The sequence below is a fragment of the Nannobrachium achirus genome (assembly GCF_963921795.1).
Source record: "Nannobrachium achirus genome assembly, chromosome: 23".
NCBI classification, from domain to species: domain Eukaryota; kingdom Metazoa; phylum Chordata; class Actinopteri; order Myctophiformes; family Myctophidae; genus Nannobrachium; species Nannobrachium achirus.
The window spans coordinates 9,648,400-9,668,200 of NC_137830.1; the positions used below are offsets into that span (position 1 = coordinate 9,648,400).

Genomic DNA, 19,801 nt, shown 5'->3' on the forward strand with positions numbered 1-19,801 from the left:
TCTCTCTGTCTCTGTCTCTCTCTCTCTCTCTCTCTCTCTCTGTGTGTGTGTGTGTGTGTGTGTGTGTGTGTGTGTGTGTGTGTGTGTGTGTGTGTGTGTGTGTGTGTGTGTGTGTGTGTGTGTGTGTGTGTGTGTGTGTGTGTGTGTGTGTGTGTGTGTGTGTGTGTGAGATTATGTCATCCAACATAATGATTGTGATCTATTTATTTGACAGGTTGAATAAAGAGCGTCATGGACACAGAGGAGTCTTACATTGCCAAAGCATTACAATACAGTATGATACAAAATAATAACATAAATAATACATATTCAAAATCAGAACAATATGAACTAAAACAAAGAAAAATATAAGCAAAATGACATTAGTCTATTCATAGTGATCAACACTTATAGTGTTCACCCGTTGTCCCTCATTTTGTGACAGGCTGCTACATATTTTGCTGCCGACCTTGAACATTCGGCTTTCTCACCTAGTAAATAGGCAAATTGTATCTTTGTGTTTTCTCTCTCTCTGTCTCTGTCTCTGTCTCTGTCTCTCTCTCTCTCTGTCTCTCTGCCTGCAGGGTGTGTGTGTGTGTGTGTGTGTGTGTGTGTGTGTGTGTGTGTGTGTGTGTGTGTGTGTGTGTGTGTGTGTGTGTGTGTGTGTGTGTGTGTGTGTGTGTGTGTGTGTGTGTGTGTGTGTGTGTGTGATTATGTCATCCAACATAATGATTGTGATCTATTTATTTGACAGGTTGAATAAAGAGCGTCATGGACACAGAGGAGAAGAGAAGAGACAGACCAGAGTCTCTATCAGTGAACAGTGACCGTTCTAAAGATCAACCTGCTGACACAACGTATGTGATTCCTCCTATACAATATACAGTCTAATGTGTAAGGGATAATCTCTGGCTCAGCGGTCGTTATCGAGAGATAAAATCCCGATTGATGCCACCAATGCGAAGCGGAGGTGGCGGCCTTACAAGATTTTTATATTATTGTAAATGACACTGTGTGTTTGTTTACGACTTTACATGGTCTTACGCAGTCTGTTATCTAGAAATAACACACCGCTGATTTCAGCACTTGACCAATTCGTTTTTTTTGCTGCCATTTTAAACATAGCTGAAGTTGCTGAACTAAGCAGCTGCCAAATTGTCCTTACCTTTTAACGTGGGCACGCATCGTGCACGATCTGTGCGCGATGTAGACGTGTAGACTGGGTGACAGCTTTCGAATAAAAAAAAATCCATTGAAATAGACGTAACCGCCACTGTTTACATAAAAAACGAAACAGCCAGCTGTGCGAGGACCCCCTAAATGATATATACAAGCTATATAGCTTGTAGATCTGCTATTTTCTGAGAGTAGGTGGAAAAAGAGTGGAGCCAATAACAGTCTGTACCTTTTCTGTTTTTGGTTACTTCCTGAAGGGGTCCCTGTTTCATCTCTCTCTCAGCTAAGGTCAGCTAAGGTCACAGGGTCCCTGCTACATCTCTCTCTCTCAGCTAAGGGGTCTCTGCTACATCTCTCTCTCTCTCTCTCTCTCTCTCTCTCTCTCTCTCTATCTCTCTCTCTCTCTCTCTCTCTCTCTCAGCTAAGGGGTCCCTGCTACATCTCTCTCTCTCTCTCTCTCTCTCAGCTCAGGGGTCCCTGCTACATCTCTCTCTCTCAGCTAAGGGGTCCCTCCTTCAACTCTCTCTCAACTAATGGATCCTTGACTACACTGAAGACAGATGATACAGTATATAGGTGACAGAGTGTGTGTGTGTGTGTGTGTGTGTCAGAGATGGGGACTCGAGTTAAAGACTCGTCACTCGAGTCGAATCGAGTGACACTTTTGGCGACTCGTCACTCGACTCGGACTCGCCCCTCAAAAACTCGTGACTTGACTCGACTCGTGCTCATAAGTCTCGTTAAGTTCACGAGTCTTATGAGCGGTGCTTAAAATAAAGATTGTTCACGACGTTAACAATCTTTATTTTAAGCACTATAATGCATGACAAGCACGACAAATATTGCCTTTCCTTCTCCTTTCTTCTTTCTTTCTTCTCTGTTGCGCGGCTGCGCGCCGCTGTGCTGCTGAGTGTTGCGCACGGAGACAGCGGCGACCGCGTTGTTTTTCCCAACGTACTTAAGCGCAACGGTGGGGGCCAGCCCAGGAGCGCTTCGCTGTGTTCACTTGGACCGCCCGCAGCTCAGGGCCATTGGGAAAACCGCAGTCTGTCTCGCAAAGCGTGGCAGACACAGCCGTCTGCATGGACCTTTCATCCTAAGATTTAAATATTAAAACGGCGAAATAAAACATATATGTTTAGCTCATCATCAGCTATTTTACTTCAGCTAACCTGGCATTTGTTCAATAATTGTATAAAATGATAGGATTATCTGTGAGAACCTGCTTATCTAACGTCGGGTTTCTCTCCAGAGCGCAGCCTCCTCTCGTAATAATATTAATAATGTTCCACTACCACCAGCTGCAGCTATATAGGTCTAATAGCTGAGCTCATTAACCCCTCGTAAGTTAACTTATTGTTTAAAGCAGTAACGTGAGGTTACCATGCCCAGTAGCCCTACTGTTACACTGCTAGAGGATTATTAAATTTTTTTTTGTATCTGTTGCGCTCGCACGTATAGGCTATAGTGCGTCTTTCCATGATATCTAGACGCCGACGCGCCATGACAAGGTGGATTAATAGCTTGCAACTCTGATTTTTTGGGAGCCTTATAGGCTAAACAATATAAGCCATAGTTGATTTTGAGAGGTTTATAGGCTGAACAATAAACCTACAGTAGCCTAGGCCTAGGCTGTTAGTTCAGTAGCAGCAGTAGGCAGGACAGCTGCTGCATGCAGCCTTTCAGAATAAGATTTAAATATTAAAACGGCGAAATAAAACACATATGTTTAGCTCATCATCAGCTATTCTACTTCAGTTAACGTGGCATTTGTTTAATAATTTGATAAGATAATAGGATTGTCGGGTTTTCACTTTTTTCTCCGGTGGGCTCTTCTCTTCATGATGTCAATTCCACCAGCTGCATCTACTAATTAACCCCACGTAATTATTGTTCAAAGCATTAACGTGAAGTTATGCCAAATATGCCCGTAATGTTACAGTTGTGCTGTCAGGATTCTTCACAGCACTGCAGTAACTTTAAAAAAGAAAAATAGCTTTTAAAAAAGCAGGAGGGGAGTGGAAATGAAAGGGAAAAAAAACTTTATGCTAAAGAAGTAAAAGAAAAGCTTTATTTTGGAATAAAGATTATGTTGAACCACGTTTATTTTTTTTAATTTATATCTTAACTAAAACTGCTATTGAAAATGATGCTGTATCAATGACTAAGTAATGTATCAATCCTGACATACTGTCTGTTTATATTAATACAGTAAAGGAGTGATCATGAATACAATCATGCACTTGCCAGTACAATTTAATTAATATAGTATATTAATTATACGCCGGCAACAAACGTTTACGACAGTGATGTAAAATGTATTCCCAGGTCCAATCCCCACAGAGTACACGTCGCTATGGTAACCAGTAGCGATACGTTTTACGGCAGTAACTGCAGTAAAGTGTTATGTTGCTTACTGTCCAGCTCTGGCGGCTTCTTCAAATAGAAAAATTGTGATTGCTTCGCAATTCCTATTAAAAACAACATTTGAGTACTTGTCTAGCTCAAGCTGTCTTAGGAAAATGTCAGTACAGATAGCTACAAAGGTCTACAAAAAGGATTTAAGTGTCAAGCAAGCAACTGAAGTGTGGCTGGTTTTGGGATTATTTTATTCATTGGATGATGATCGGACGTCCGGGGACCCTGCTACTATTGGACATAACTGCGTTGCTTCCAAGCAGTGGCGTAGACAGAATCGAACCGGCGACTGGGCCTGAGCCCAACTGGGTGGGCCTGGGTGCGCGCCGCGCGAGCGAAAAAAAATCCATGTTTTTCGGGTCGGATCGGGTCTTCTGGTGCGATTTGGGTCGGGTTTGCATGATTAAATAATCAATTCATGCGTGGTGTCCACTAGTGATGCGCGGGTCATTCCAGCCGTGCAAAAACAGAATGGCATATTAGAGAAGAAGCCGGTAACATGACGGCATGAGATGCTTATTTTAATTGACAACACTCCTGTTAGTATAAGACTATACACACGGAGCACAACGCTAATGTATCACAGAGAGATATTGCAGACTGACCCAGTAGCCTAGTCACTGGTGCAAGACAAAATAAACAACTATGAAGAGAAAAGACCGAAATGTTTAATTGCACCGTCAACTTTTTATCAGAGCTCTGACGCTTCTCCCTCTCCCACAACAAAAACAGCCAAGCCAGCAGAACGTAATTAACCAGTCTCACTCACCTATTGCTGCTTTCAAACGCTGTGTATTGTTTTAAGTCCCAGGAGCATGGTTTCATATCATGAATATGAACTTTAGATTAGTCAAAAAGCTTGAGTCAGTATAATCCACGTGAATCCTGTATACATTGTGCAGGCTGCAACAACTCTTGACAAGTAGCCCAACACGCTTAAGCATTTCCTGTAACGGTGGATTTCAAAATAAGACCCTGCCGTAATATGATGATATATAAGCAATTGGTTTTATTTTTAAGTCGACTACTTACAGGAAGTAAATGGACTAAATTAGAATTACATGACACACTAGTCTAGACATGCTTGGCTGCGAGCAGGGAAGGACGCTTGTTGCACATTATAGCGTCCACATGATGATGTTATGTTATTTTAGTTGTTGTAAGGATGCGACTATCATCAAAATGACTTAATATGCTATAAAAAATATAATATATGTAATAAAATAAAATAAATAAAAAATATATATAATTTTTTATTTTTTATTTTATTTTTTTGGGTGGGCACAAAAACGAAATGGGTGGGCCTAGGCCTAGTCAGGCCCACCCATGGCTACGCCTCTGCTTCCAAGGAACTTTCACCGAGGAAGGAGAGGCAGGAGGTCTACTTCAGAGCTGTTTTCTGGGGGAAATGGATCCATTATTATTAATCGTGGAACATTTAACAGCCTCCGTAGCGTGATTGTGAGTACATACATGCATGTGTCTTTCCTAATTTAGCCTGCCATGGCTTCTGGCTGCTGCTGTAGCTGTATCTGTGAGTACCGGGTGATCATGATGCGCCATCTAACTTTTTCAGCTGGAGGCTAGATCATTATAAAAAATAATAAAAAAAGATATATATGTATATAAAGACTCGTAACTCGACTCGGACTCGCCACTTAAAGACTTGAGACTCGACTCGACTCGTCCCCCACGTCCCCCAGAGACTCGACACTCGACTCGGACTCCTCCCCCAAAGACTCTTGACTCGACTCGTGATCATGAGACTCGTGGGCATCTCTGGTGTGTGTGTGTGTGTGTGTGTGTGTGTGTGTGTGTGTGTGTGTGTGTGTGTGTGTGTGTGTGTGTGTGTGTGTGTGTGTGTGTGTGTGTGTGTGTGTGTGTGTGTGTGTGTGTGTGCGTGCGTGCGTGCGTGCGTGCGTGCATGTCTACAATGGGGGCCCGGGACCCCTAGGGGGTCCTCAGAGTTACTACAGGGATCCGCCAATTCTTTGTGGTTAAAACAGATTATTTTCATTCACATTATAACTATACAAACATGTATTATGATTCCAGAAGTGTTCACCCCAGAGCAGAGTCTCCAACACCCAGCCTTCTGTCCATGAAGAGTGACTGCTCTAAAGGAGCAGTGATTGACTTCAGTAATGAACCTGGACCTCCACACAAACAGTATGTCAATGAACAGAATCTCTCTCTTATAAGAGCTTTCACACTGCTTGGTCAGGATGGGACAAGATGGGCTCTCTGTTCTACATGGAAATGTTGTGGGATGAAGGAGGATTGACAAAGTTTTATTTAAAAGTCAGAAAGTTGAGCAGAGTAACAGCATTACAGATCATGAAGGAGCTGTCAGCTAAACATGGTCCTTTAAGGACATGTACTAAAGATAAGGGCAACATACAAACAGTTACAGAAATACAGATTTGCTGACAGAGATGAAGTAAGCGTGGGGGAGACGGCTCAGCGTTTACATTGACAGCTGTAGTTGAATTAGCACATGCACTGTGAAAGCAATCAGTCTGAATGGGAGCCCAACAAGAACTCAATGCACAAATGTGTTAATGTATACATTTCTGCCACAACAGTGTCTAGAGACAACTTGTTGTGATTTGGCACTTTAATACAATTGAATTGGCGAGGACGTACTGTATTTAATTAATGTCTGAGTTAATGTCGAAGGGTCCTTGGGCAAGACTCTGAACCCCTAATTGCTCCCGGTGAGTAGGTTGGTGCCTTGCATGGTTTCCTCTGCCACAGGTGTATGAATGTGTGCGTGAATGGGTGAATGTAATGCACAATCTCTGTAAAGCGCTTTGGATAAAAAGCGCTATATAAATGCACCATTTACCATTTACCATTTATTTGGCCTTTTGGACCCCCTAAATGATATGTATTTGGCCTTTTGGACCCTCTAAATCAGGGGTCTTCAACAGGGGGTCCGGGACCCCTAGGGGGTCCCCAGAGTTTCTACAGGGGGTCCTCCAAATCTTTGTGTGATACAAACTTTTTTCTCCTTTTTTATATTAATGATTTGAACCCTAGCGTCCATATTTAGGGAACTTTAGCCAAAAATAGCAGATCCAGGAGCTTGTAGATCTGCTATTTTCGGCAAAGAGGTTTGGTGTAGACTAGAGGAGAAAAAAGAGCAGACTAAGTACAGAGTGAAAGGTCAAGTTTATTAAGTATAATATCTGAAAACACAAATTGACATGAATCCAAATGCATTCTCTCGTTGCCGTGTCTCTTGCTCTTTTGGCCAAGAGATTTGCAAGAGACAAAAAACCATGTGACCTTCATTGAGAATGAATTGGACCCACCCTCCTCCCCCTCGTTCTCAAACGACACGGACATGATGATAGCTGTAGCAAATGTTTGGACGGAGCCTCACACATGCATGGAGCAATGCACTCATGCACGCACTCAACGTCATCGTTTACACAGCAGCTCAGTTTTTCCAGTCCACAAAGATCCACTGAAGCGGATATTTTGGTAAATCTTGACTTATTTATCAGTTTACAAAAAGATCTGTTTTAGCGGCCCAAATATCAGTTTCCATGTGGCTGAAACCACCAAACAAAAAAAATAGTTTAGAAAAAGGTCCATATTCGTCTACTCTAGCCGGTGTCTTAATCCTGACCTGAAATATTCCTGAAAAACTTAAAATATTCATTAAAAACGGTATAAACATTTATTATGATTCCAGAAGTGTTGACCACAGAGCAGATTCTCCAACAGCCAGCTGTGTGTCTATGAAGAGTGACTGGTCTAAAGATGAACCTCTTAACTTCAGTGATGAACCTGGACCTCCACACACACAGTATGTCAATCCATTACATTATAGGCTACACAACACTATAACGTGACACGTGTGTTGCACTGTGTGCAAATTACTAGTCCTTACCCGTAGGCCACACTAACCTGTTGCTTGACCAATCCTCAAGCTTGCATAAAGGACGCTCACTTCACACTTGGTGGACAGACAGACATTTTCTTGATTAATAGTTAGATATATATAAAAAATAACACCTAGTGTGAGGTGAGCGGTGCTATTTATGTGTTCATTTCATTAACCCATTCAGGACTGAGGCCGATTCTAAAAAACGACATCTAAATCCTGACCTGAAAAACTGTGTAAACATTTGTTATGATTCCAGAAGTGTTGACCACAGAGCAGAGTCTCCAACAGCCAGCTGTGTGTATATGAAGAGTGACTGGTCTAAAAATGAACCTCTTTACTTCAGTGATGAACCTGGACCTCCACACACACAGTATGTCAATCCATTACATTAAACACAACACTATGGCACATGTGTTGCACAGTGTGCACATTGTTAACATAAAACAGAGTATTATAATAGTGTGCCCTCCCTAGGGTTGGGACCCGAAACCGGTTCTTTTTAGGACCCGGTTCCATGATAGCGGGTCCAGAACCGGGTCAATCATTTTTGCCGGTCCGATTCTCTTAACGGGTCTCATCCATAGAGTTAGGTCTCATCAGCGCGCATTTAATGTGCATTCCATTGCAAGCAGCATGTGGTGACGTCAGGCCACCTCAACAGAAAGAATGCTGGGAATGTCCGCGTCACTGAGCAGCGCGAGTGAGAGCGACGACAACTGAACACACCAACAAGCAGCGTGATAAACAAACAGCATGGTGCCGAAGAGACAGAAGTCTTCCAAAGTTTGGCTGTACTTCAGCTCACTGGAAGCGCGTTCATTCTGACGTCCATGAGCGGCGCTCGTAGGCTCGTTCGGTCCGCGGTCTTCTGTCCTCGCATCTTTCTTTTCATTCACATTTCACATTATGCTCCAAATAACACCCGCAGCTGCAGAAGACCTCGCGAAAGTTGATATGTGAGCGGACTGAGGCGCTCCTCTGTGCCGTCTGCCTGGGTGCTTCTCTTCTTCCTTGTTACGTCTTTGCAAGTTGCAACGCAAGTAAAGCCTGACTACTTCGCTGTGTTGCATGCCGAAAATAGCTGATCTGCAAGCTCACAACGCGTCGCATCCACAAGACAACATGAGCTTGTAGATCAGCTATTTTAACCAACGCTTAAAGCCTTAAACATACAGATGGGCGCGACGTTTAGAAACCTGACTTCACAATAGCCCCTTTTCCACTGCAGCTTTAGTACCACACCACACCACACCACACACCACATGAATATATCTACATTTTCAATTACACAAAAGTAGCCCTATTGGTAAGAAACAAATTGACCCTTAACTGTTCTGCTGCTGTAGACGGCGCTCACCGTCATTGAAAGGGTTAATACCATGGCGCCGTTGACGGTGAGGACTGTGAATCTTACTGTATATACAGTAAAGATATTATTACTTACTTAATGTCGCTCCGGTCCCGCCCGCATCGGTAATGTCGGCGATTTGTTTACAACGCACGTTGGGCGTGCACGCGAAGTGAAGCTCCTCAATGTTAAGTCAATGGAGAGGCCCATAAAGAAACTTCATTTAAACAAAATAGCCATTTTGAGACATTTTGCAGCAGATCTAAATGTAAACAAGGCACAAGGCAGGGCGCAGCCATCTTCCTCTTCTTGTCCCACACTGTCATGTGACTAGATGACGTAATCGTTGCCGTCAAGTGATAATCCAAAAAAACAAAAACAACCCCCTTCCAGCCCTTCAAAATAATAGCGGCGGCCTATGGAGGAAACTGCGTGGCACCGAGGCACCAAGCAACTTTCAGATTAAGAGGCACTAATTGTGTTAACTGTGATTATATTACAATATAAATTTGTATTACAACAACTATACCTAAATTATTATTTATTTGAACGCCCATTAGGCTTATGTAAACAACTACTGTTAAATGGTCTCAATCGTTCATGTTTTATTTTTCTATAGGACATACAGAAGCGTCAGTGTCAGAAAATATGAAAAAATATATATATTGGAACCGTTAAGAGAACCGTTAGGAACCGGAATCGTTAAGAGGGATAAGGACTCGGAATCGTTAAAATCCTAACGAGTCCCAACCCTGGCCCCTCCCTGTCCAATCATTACCTATAGACTGAAAGTTATGTGGAGTTTATGAATAATAGTTCAACCTATGACACTGTGACGCATAATGTAAGCTCCACTTATTTGCCATTTATTTTATTTGATAAACAAACCACTTAAATCCTGGGATTTCATTAGAGTTGTTAGTAGTCTACAGTGGTAGCATGGCTCCCCCTAATGGCCAGTGGAGGAACATGAAGCTGACTGACCATGCTGTTGTTATGGTGTGTTGAATATGAAGCTTGCTGACCACATGCTGTTGAATATGAAGCTGACTGACCATGCTGTTGTTATTATGGTGTGTTGTAGCGGACCCCACCGAAATATGGTCAAGACTTGAACTGATGATCATGAATTTATTATAATCCAGAGACCAACGTAAGAACTGACAAGACAATACAAAAACACAAACAAAAATACTCTGTTAGTTTCCCATTCATAGTGCAAAAACAGCAGTACCATAACATTAGCTCACATAAGCTCTAAAATGCACCCTAGAACACTATACAGTACAGTATGTCCCTTAACCTGAACTTGACCATTCAATAACAAATTCAAAATGACTGTAATTAGCCTTACTTTGCAATGAAATAAAGCACCTGACTTCACCATGAACTTGTTTTTCTTCTTTTTAGCAGCAAGGTTTTTAACTCCCAAACAATGAAATGCTATTTTTAACCTTTTTAAGTGCATACAATTACATGAAATAATTACGTTTTTTAACCATACTGTTAGATATATTTATATCAATACCTTCCTTTGCAATGCACAAATCGATTTTCATTTCAACACCTTACAGAAAGAGTAGCAAAACAAACTCTGAATTAGTTAGTTCTCATTATCCTTAGCACCATAGGCCTACTATGTGCCTTTCTTGCAGAAATACATTTCTTTCATTCAATGCCCTTCAATATACTGTGTGCCTGAACAAGTCCTCCATTGTAAGTAGCAAAACACAGTCCATGTCTACTAACCTTGTGCCTCTTCAGGGGGTGCTACAACTGTAATTAATCATCTCAAAAGACAATCAATAATTTGCGGTCTTTTTGCATCAAAGAACAGGTCCGTTCCCACTGTTGTTCTGTTACGCAATGTTTCCTGGTTGCGTTGTACAGGAAGCAAAGTCCACCAAAACACTCTTCAAAATTAAAGCATTTGACTCAAAAACAGATATCTTTCACAGTAAAGCAACAATAACTGTCTGTTCACCCAGGATATAAAATAGTTTAGCACAATACAGAATATTGAATAAACTGACTTCCCAATCATGTGATAATTAAAGACATATTTTCTTGTTGTTTTTGTATGATTCAGAAGAGTTCACCACAGAGCAGAATCTCCAACACCCAGCCTTCTGTCCATGAAGAGTGACTGGTCTAAAGGAGCACTGATTGACTTCAGTAATGAACCTGAACCTCCACACACACAGTATGTCAATGAACAGCATCTCTCTCTTATAAGAGCTTTGACACTGCTTGGTCAGGATGGGACAAGATGGGCTCTCTGCTCTATTGAGAAAACTTGTTGTGATTTGGTATTAATACAATTAATTGGCGATGATATGTATTTGGCGAGGAACCCCTAAATTATATGTATTTGGTCTTTTGGACCCCCTAAATTATATGTATTTGGTATTTGGACCCCCTAATGATATGTATTTGGTCTTTTGGACCCCCTAAATGATATGTATTTGTCCTTTACAAGTGGAAATGAAGGCGACTACGAATAGATAGGAATCCTGGTCAATGAATTACAGGGTTAGGGTTCTTCAACAGGGGGTCCGGGACCCCTAGGGGGTCCTCAGAGTTACTACAGGGGCCCACCAATTGTTTGTGTGATGGGAACGTGAGCTTGTAGATCTGCTATTTTCTGAGAGTAGGTGTGAGAGGGAAAAAGAGCAGAGCAAATGACAGTAAAAAGGTTCACTGTCTGAAAACACATTAACATGAATCCAACATATTAATAGAAATGATAATGTATGTCAAACAACTCTATGAAGCCATCTATGAAATCTATGGAAAAGGTTATTCTCCACATATTCTTACAATACACAGTGGGGGTCCCTGCAACATCTATGTCATGAGCTTGTAGATCTGCTATTTTGGCTGAATGTTCACCTAGATGTGGTTAAATAAATCAGATCTCACCGCAGTCACTTTTCTATTTACATCCAGTACAGTGAGACCACTACCTCCATTCACCTCGTCTGAAAAGCCCTTCACTCACTCTGCTTCTTGTTTGATGTGTATTTGTTTTTCTTGTCACAGCAATGTTGAGGAACCAGAACACAATAATGTTACTCATATTTACAAACAGAACCGCCAAATATTCTAAACTTTCCGCGATTCTGCCAATAATAATAATTGAGGCACACAAGTTTTTGCCGGACCAAACAATGAATCATGTGACATATTGACTCATTCCATGGCACGTACAGTATGTGTATCCAGAAGAATACTTCAGAGAAGAGAGTTCATGTACAGTAAGAGACGTTTGACTGAGTGGATTCCACATGGATTCTAATGATTGAATATAAATAAAGTAAATCATGTTGATCCTCTGTTTCTCTCAGGGTCCATCAGCAGAGAGCAGGGTCTCCTGTACCCAGCTGTGTCTCCATGAAGAGTGACTGGTCCATGGGTAGACCTATTCTCTTCAAAGATGGACACCACTCTACTGATCCCAGGTCAGAATGTAAAACACACAGAAAACAACATATAATTTAGTTGTTGTCAAACTCTACTGAACAGAAATCGTGGTCTGGCTCTTAATATTTTAGAGTGACAAAATCCTTCCATATTTGATAAACAAATCCACAGAATACATTGGCTGTGTTCTACCTAGAGGTGATTTTATACCAAATCAAATAATGTCAACTTTGATGATTGCCTTCTTAACTCATTTTAAGCCGATCCCGAGAATACGCGATGCAAAATACTCGAGTATTTAGAGTGCCGATCCCGAGTATACTCGCGAAAAGTACTGTATATGGAGTAACGCCGGTTCTCCTACCCTGTAGCGCGGCGGAAGGTCCTGGCACGATCGGCCTCGCCGATTCATCATCATCACGGATCCACGTGCACAAAATAGTAATCCCATAACATTGAGGCCGACGGGGAATCGCATCTTTAATGTCCATTTTCTCCAAACAACACTTTTAAAGCCAAGGATGGCATTAGATTCTCGCTAATAAAACACATGTTGAAAAGCAACGATCCGCCATTACACAACCGCATGTTGATGACGATCGCTTCCGGTGAATGACGTCATGACGTCAAACCGGAAGTGTTTACGCAATGGACTTCTGGCCTTCAAAATAAGACAATGGATGCGTATGGGAGCCTGCGGGCGGCACGCTGGACATTTAACCCGTTCATGTCTGGAGCACAAAATGAGCTAAGAACAGAATGTTGGTATCAACCATACCAATAATAAATACTAAGAACAGAATGTTGGTATCAACCATACCAATAATAGATACTAAGAACAGAATGTTGGTATCAAACATACCAATAATAGATACTAAGAAGTGGAAAACACTGCCTGGTGGAGGTTTGCGCTCTGTGGAGCGTCCCTTTCTAGTTTGATGTTTTTCCTTTACACAGAAATGTTGAGGAACCCGAACCCAATAATGTTTCTCATATTTAATTATTATACATTTATTATAACAAGAAATAAGAATAAATCATGTTGAACAAACTAACCTTTTTATTATTGATTTATTATTGATTGATAATTATAGAAACATGTTTATGATTTTCCACAGACCAGAGTCTCCAACACCCAGCTGTGTGTCTGTGAAGAGTGACTGGTCTAAAGGAAGACCTCCTGACTTTGGTGATGAACCTAGACCTCCACACACACAGTATGTGAATCCATTACAATGTACACACTATAAGACACAACACAGTGGAGATAATATGACGTGCCATTCACCAAACAGCCCTGCTGATGTGTATCACAGGTAGGGATGGGTATCGTCTGCGATACTTTTAATGGTATCGATTGCATGACATCGATACTATCGGGTATCGGTTCACGTAAAAACGAACGATACCTCGTTTCGATACTCTGGAACGCACCCCTGGCCGGTCGCATCTGTAACAGTTGGGCTACTGAGAGTTTAATGACTGCTTTAGTAGGCTACACTCGTTACTGTGGAAAATAGCCGACAATAGCCTATAATGTTTATTATTATGATGATTATCCAACGTCTATACTCTCCGCTCCACCACACTGTGATCATCATCACCTCTGTTAAACTTAAATAAAAAGTATCGAAAATGGTATCGAAAAGGGTATCGTATCGATTCCCAGGTATCGAAAAAGGTATCGTATCGATTCAAAGGTGAACGATACCCGTCCCTAATCACAGGTGTTACTCATTTTTGCCTGGAAGTCTTGAGACCATGTACATCACTGTTTCCCAAGGACTGGGTCGGTTGCAGGAGATTTAAATTTGGTCGCCAAAACATTTCTTTGCGAAAAGTAAAAAATAAATAAAATAAATAATCTTTTGTATTTCTTCACATCATTATTTATGCTCCATGTGTGCATGTGTACAACATTCATACAGTGGGATTGCTTATTATTGTTACTAGAAGCTCGGCCGCCCGGCCAACTCGGGAACAATGTAAATAGGGGATGAATGCCCCGCCCTTTAATGCAAACCCCATTATACCTGTTGTCATAGGATCTGTTTTGACCATCTGTTTGCGTGTGTCCATTTATGCCCATATATGGGGATATCTGTCTGTTTACGTCCATTTTATGTCCATATATGGAGATCTCTGTAGGACCCGTTTTGACCATCTGTTTGCCTGTGTCCATTTATGCCCATATATGGAGTTATCTGTCTGTCTGCGTCCATTTTATGCCCATATATGGAGATCTCTGTAGGACCTGTATTGACCATCTGTTTGCCTGTGTCCATTTATGCTCATATATGGAGATATCTGTATCTGTCTGTCTGCATCCATTTCATGCCCATATATGGCTCTGTATCTGTTTGTCTGTGTCCCTTTATGCCCATTATGGAGATCTCTGTATCTGTCTGTGCCTCCGACTGTGTTGCAGACACAGTGCTGGTTCCCCCTTTAATGCAAAGCCCACTATACCTGTTGTCATAGGACCCGTTTTGACCATCTGTTTGCCTGTGTCCATTTATGCCCATATATGGAGATATCTGTATCTGTCTTTTTGCGTCCATTTTATGCCCATATATGGAGATCTTTGACCATCTGTTTGCCTGTGTCCATTTATGCTCATATATGAGATATCCGTATCTGTCTGCCTGCATCCATTTTATGCCCATAAATGGAGATCTATGCAGACACAGTGCCGGTTCCGGAAAACCCTGATGTCAGACATCAGAATCCGAACCTTTCGTGCTGGTTCCAGAAAATCGCGTATCGGATCGGGTCGAGGCCGGGCACTGCACTACCTGCTGCAGCGGGGAACGCGCGTGCCGAATTTGAAATAGGGAATGAATGCCCCACCCTTTAATGCAAACCCCATTATACCTGTTGTCATAAGAGCCGTTTTGACCATAATTATGTTTGCCTGTGTCCTTTTATGCCCATATAGGAACATCAGAATACGTAACCATGGCATTTTTTGTTGACTCATGTGGCGTACGTGATCTCAGAGCCTTTTATGATGTGATGTCACAATGAGTCAGCGCTTGTGCCGATTTCCTCCGGAACAGCCTGATGTCAACAATCAGCCCCGCATAAGGAGATTCCGAACGTTTCGCGCCGGTTTGGGAAAACCGTGCGTCGGGTCGGGTCGAGGCCCGGCACTGCACTCCGCGCCGCAGCGGGGAACGCGCGTGCCGAATCTGAAGCCGGTGGGACGAACGGTTCTCGAGATATGCGGATTACAAACAGAGAGAGACTTCTCGCATTTATAGATAGATAGATTATTATTGTCCTCTCCTTTTCCAACAGTGTTTTTTCAATGGAATGACAGGGGCACCACTCCGAGCTCCTTGCAGCCGCTGCATTCCTTTGATGTCCAGGCTGCTGCATGCACTCTCTCAGCTCTGTCCAACTGACAGTGCAGTCAGAACAGAAGCCACTAGGAATTAGGATTGTTTTTATCCAATGATGCTGGTTGCAGTGTTGTTTCTAGATCATAGTTTTGTTAGGGCACACATATACATGGTTTTTCAACCGGTGGTCCGCGGACCACGTGGTTTTTCACCTTAAAAAAATGGGTCCCCTGTAAAAAAACTTTGGGAAACACTGATGTAGATCATCCACGCCCCATTTAACACCATAAAAGGTGACCAGAAACTCTAAGGTCAGAGTGGTTGAACCAGGTGGTCACCCTCTCATCCAGGCTGTGTCACTCAACCTGTCCCTCCTTAGTCCTCTTCTGTCCTGTCATCTCAGTGAGACGTTTGACTGAGTGGATTCCACATGGATTCTAATGAATGAATATAAATAAAGTAAATCATGTTGATCCTCTGTTTCTCTCAGGGTCCATCAGCAGAGAGCAGGGTCTCCTGTACCCAGCTGTGTCTCCATGAAGAGTGACTGGTCCATGGGTAGACCTATTCTCTTCAAAGATGGACACCACTCTACTGATCCCAGGTCAGAATGTAAAACACATGGAATGTAGGTTGTGATCATTTCAACACACACACACACACACACACACACACACACACACACACACACACACACACACACACACACACACACACACACACGCGCGCACACACACATAGATAGTAAACAGTGGAAAACAGAGTGTGTAGGGAACACTGCCTGGTGGAGGTTTGCGCTCTGTGGAGCGTCCCTTTCTGGTTTGATGTTTTTTCTTGTCGCAGCAATGTTGAGGAACCAGAACCCAGTAATGTCACTCGTATTTATTATACATTTATTATAATGAGAAATAACAATAAATCATGTTGAACAAACTAACCTTTTTATTGACGAGATAATAAACATGTTTATGATTTTCCACAGACCAGAGTCTCCAACACCCAGCTGTGTGTCTGTGAAGAGTGACAAGTCTAAAGGAATGCCTCCGGACTTTGGTGATGAACCTAGACCTCCACACACACAGTATGTGAACCCATTACAATGTAAACACTATAAGACACAACACAGTGGAGATGATCTGGCATGCCATTCACCAAACAGACCTGCTGATGTGTATGCATCACAGTTGTCACTCATTTTTGCCTGAAAGTCTTGAGACCATGTAGATCACTGTTTCCCAAGGACTGGGTCGGTTGCAGGAGATTTAAATTGGGTCGCCAAAACATTTCTTTGCAAAAAGTAAATAATAATAATAATAATAATAATCTTTTGTATTTCTTTACATCATTATTTATGCTCCATGGTGACGTGTTGTGAGCTTGTAGATCGGCTATTTTCAAACAAAGTTTAAAACCGGATTAAAGTGTTAAAACTGTTCCTCGTTTTACTGTGGACCCCCTGGAACTTCCTAAAGGACCCCTGGGGGTCCCCAAACCACACTTTGAGAACCACTGCTCTAAAGATATGATACAAATATGTTGGTGATTTAAATCATATTATTATGCAATTGTAGAATTGAAAAATCTTAAAGAATATTTTTTTTTTGCACAAACATGTCAACTAAAAGGAGTGCTCTCCAGTGTGCGTAGATTTTTTCTTAACAAGAACAAATCACAGCTAAGAAAACATTGATGTATGCCAAATCTTCTTAAAAAAACTTCTTAAGAGGGTCTAAGAAGAACGTTTGTAAGTAAGTTGGTGAATCAGGCCCAATACAACTATTACCTTTGGTCTACAATGATATATAAATCAACATTGTGTACAACTGGGCTGTGTTTTTGTATCATATATGCCAGGTCATACATGTTCCAGGGGTTGACAGTAAGGTCTCAGAGGCACTTGCCCATCGGGCAAGTACAGGTCATGTACTACTTGCCCTCAGGTCTTGGCCACTTGCCCCCCCGCAGCGGTGGAAGTACTGTACAATACGTTTACTTAAAAGCTTGCATGTAGATCTGCTATTTTCAAACATTTTGTACTTTTACATTTGGTACTTTAAGTACTTATTGATGCCAATACTTTTATACATTTACTCAAGTAAATCTTGAATTCAGTAGTTTTACTTGTAACAGAGTATTTCTATATCGCAGTATTGAACCTGTGAGTACTTTTGTGCATGCATTAATCTGGCCATGCTGTAGCATAATGTGAGTTAGCTCTGGTCCATAAGACAACTCCACTAACGCTATGGACCAGAGCTGAATTTGAGTTTGTATGCCTTGTAGATTAGCTGTTTTCGACTGAGCTCACGTAGCCCCTGGCTGCATGCACGTTTGTTCACTGTGTGTGTGTGTGTGTGTGTGTGTGTGTGTGTGTGTGTGTGTGTGTGTGTGTGTGTGTGTGTGTGTGTGTGTGTGTGTGTGTGTGTGTGTGTGTGTGTGTGTGTGTGTGTGTGGAGGGACTTAGTGTGGTACGATGCATCCAAAAAACAGCTCCCGTAGGATTTTTGTGCTAAAATTGATTTTTTTGCAGATCCTGGTTCTTTAGAGTCCAAACTATGAGAAAATGATGGGTGTCAACTTTTCCGGACCCCCACCCCCTTTCTGGGGGTCATCTAGTTTGGGACCTCCCAGAACAGTACGCCAGCCAGTTAATGTCCAATTTTCTTAATATTAGGGTTGTTTTGTAGGTTTTAAAACATTCTGAGTTCATTTATTACACTTTTGAAGCAAACAGAATAAGCTTTCGACTTTTGGTTGGGGTCTTTCCTCACCTGGGACCCCCCAGACGGACCCCTGAGCCCTATCTCAGTACTCGCTCTGCTCCTGCTCCAGAAAAATGTCATATTAGATCATAATTGAAGCATAAAAGTTTTTTTCTGAAAACAAAAATGAGTAGTAACAAATACCAGGGGTCTTCCACAGGGGCTTCGGGACCCCTGGGGGTCCTCGGAGTTACTACCTAGTGTGATAAGAAGTGTACTTCTAAGGATTTCTTTGCTAAAATGTATTTTTTACTGCTTTGGCTTTTATAGGGACCAAACTGTCAGAAAATGATGGGTGTCAGATTTTCCGGACCCCCGCCCCCTTTCTGGGGGGTCATCTATTTTAGGACCTCGCAGAACGGTATGCCAGCCGTTAATGTCCAATTTTCATAATATTAGAGTTGTTTTGAAGGTTTTAAAACATTCTAAGTTCATATAATGCACTTTTGAAGCAGCCAGAATAACCTTTATGACCTTTGGTGGGGGTCTCTCCTCACCTGGGACCCCCGGAATGACCCCTGAGCCTTTCTCAGTACTCATTACAGTCCTTGCTCTGCTCCTGCTCCAGAACAGTGTCAAATTAGATCATAATCGAAGCATAAAAGCTTTTGTACCTGTACCTGGGCTCTGTACCTGACAACAAAAATGAGTAGCTAATACCAGGGGTCTTCCACAGGGTCCGGGACCCCCGGGTGTCCTCAGAGTTACTACAGGGGGCCAGCCAAACAGCTGTTTCAGTTTTGGCCCTATTCTTGCAACCAGTTCTGCAATTTGCTATCTATTTTTGAATAATATTAGAAACTGTTAGTTTTATGTATCCTGGGTTTATGTAGTGTACTTGATGGTTTATTAGTATTCTCAGTATTATTTACTAGTAAGATGCCCCAGGGCGCCAATTCTTTGCCATCTGGCCAGTGATGTATATCGGACCTGTTACCCAAATATGGAGACCCCTGGTACCCATATACGGAGATCCATGTACTGTATATGGAGATATTGTTAAGCATGGGAACCCAGAGGCTAGAATGAGCGCAGCATTATGATGCAGAGGTGGTATAGGTGGCAACAACAAACTTTACTGTAGTAAAACAACAGAAAACACAGCCGGAAACTACACAGGGCCGGACTTACAGTACAGTAGAATAAAACAGGAACAAAACGAGGTTCGCCTCACAGGGCAGTAGAAATACAGAACGGGTACAAACTTAAAGCCTCGCAGGGCAAACGACAGGTGGAACCCAGGGAGCCACGTCTTAACATGGGTAATGCAAAAGCAAAGAGTGAAACAAACTGGCCAACATAAGTAGCAGGAACAACAGAGCAATCAGAGAACCAGGTCCAGCTGTGAGTCAATCAGAGTCAAATGGGCCAAACCAAGTCAGAAGGGGGGGGGGGAACAGCAGGGGGCGCTGAGGGGCAGTGCAGGGCACAACAGATGCTGTGAGAGCCCAAA

The 19,801-nt window shown here is 42.3% G+C and overlaps 1 pseudogene across 1 annotated transcript in view; it reads left to right on the forward strand.

Annotated features, from left to right (window-relative positions):
* Positions 1-750: 750 nt before the first annotated feature.
* Positions 751-19,801, forward strand: part of LOC308308742 (NACHT, LRR and PYD domains-containing protein 3-like) — a 178,418-nt pseudogene continuing 159,367 nt past the window's right edge. The window contains exons 1-5 of the transcript in view: positions 751-836; positions 12,167-12,280; positions 13,361-13,459; positions 16,077-16,190; positions 16,569-16,667. The product of the transcript in view is annotated as an NACHT, LRR and PYD domains-containing protein 3-like (transcript). The remainder of the gene's footprint in view (positions 837-12,166; positions 12,281-13,360; positions 13,460-16,076; positions 16,191-16,568; positions 16,668-19,801) is intronic.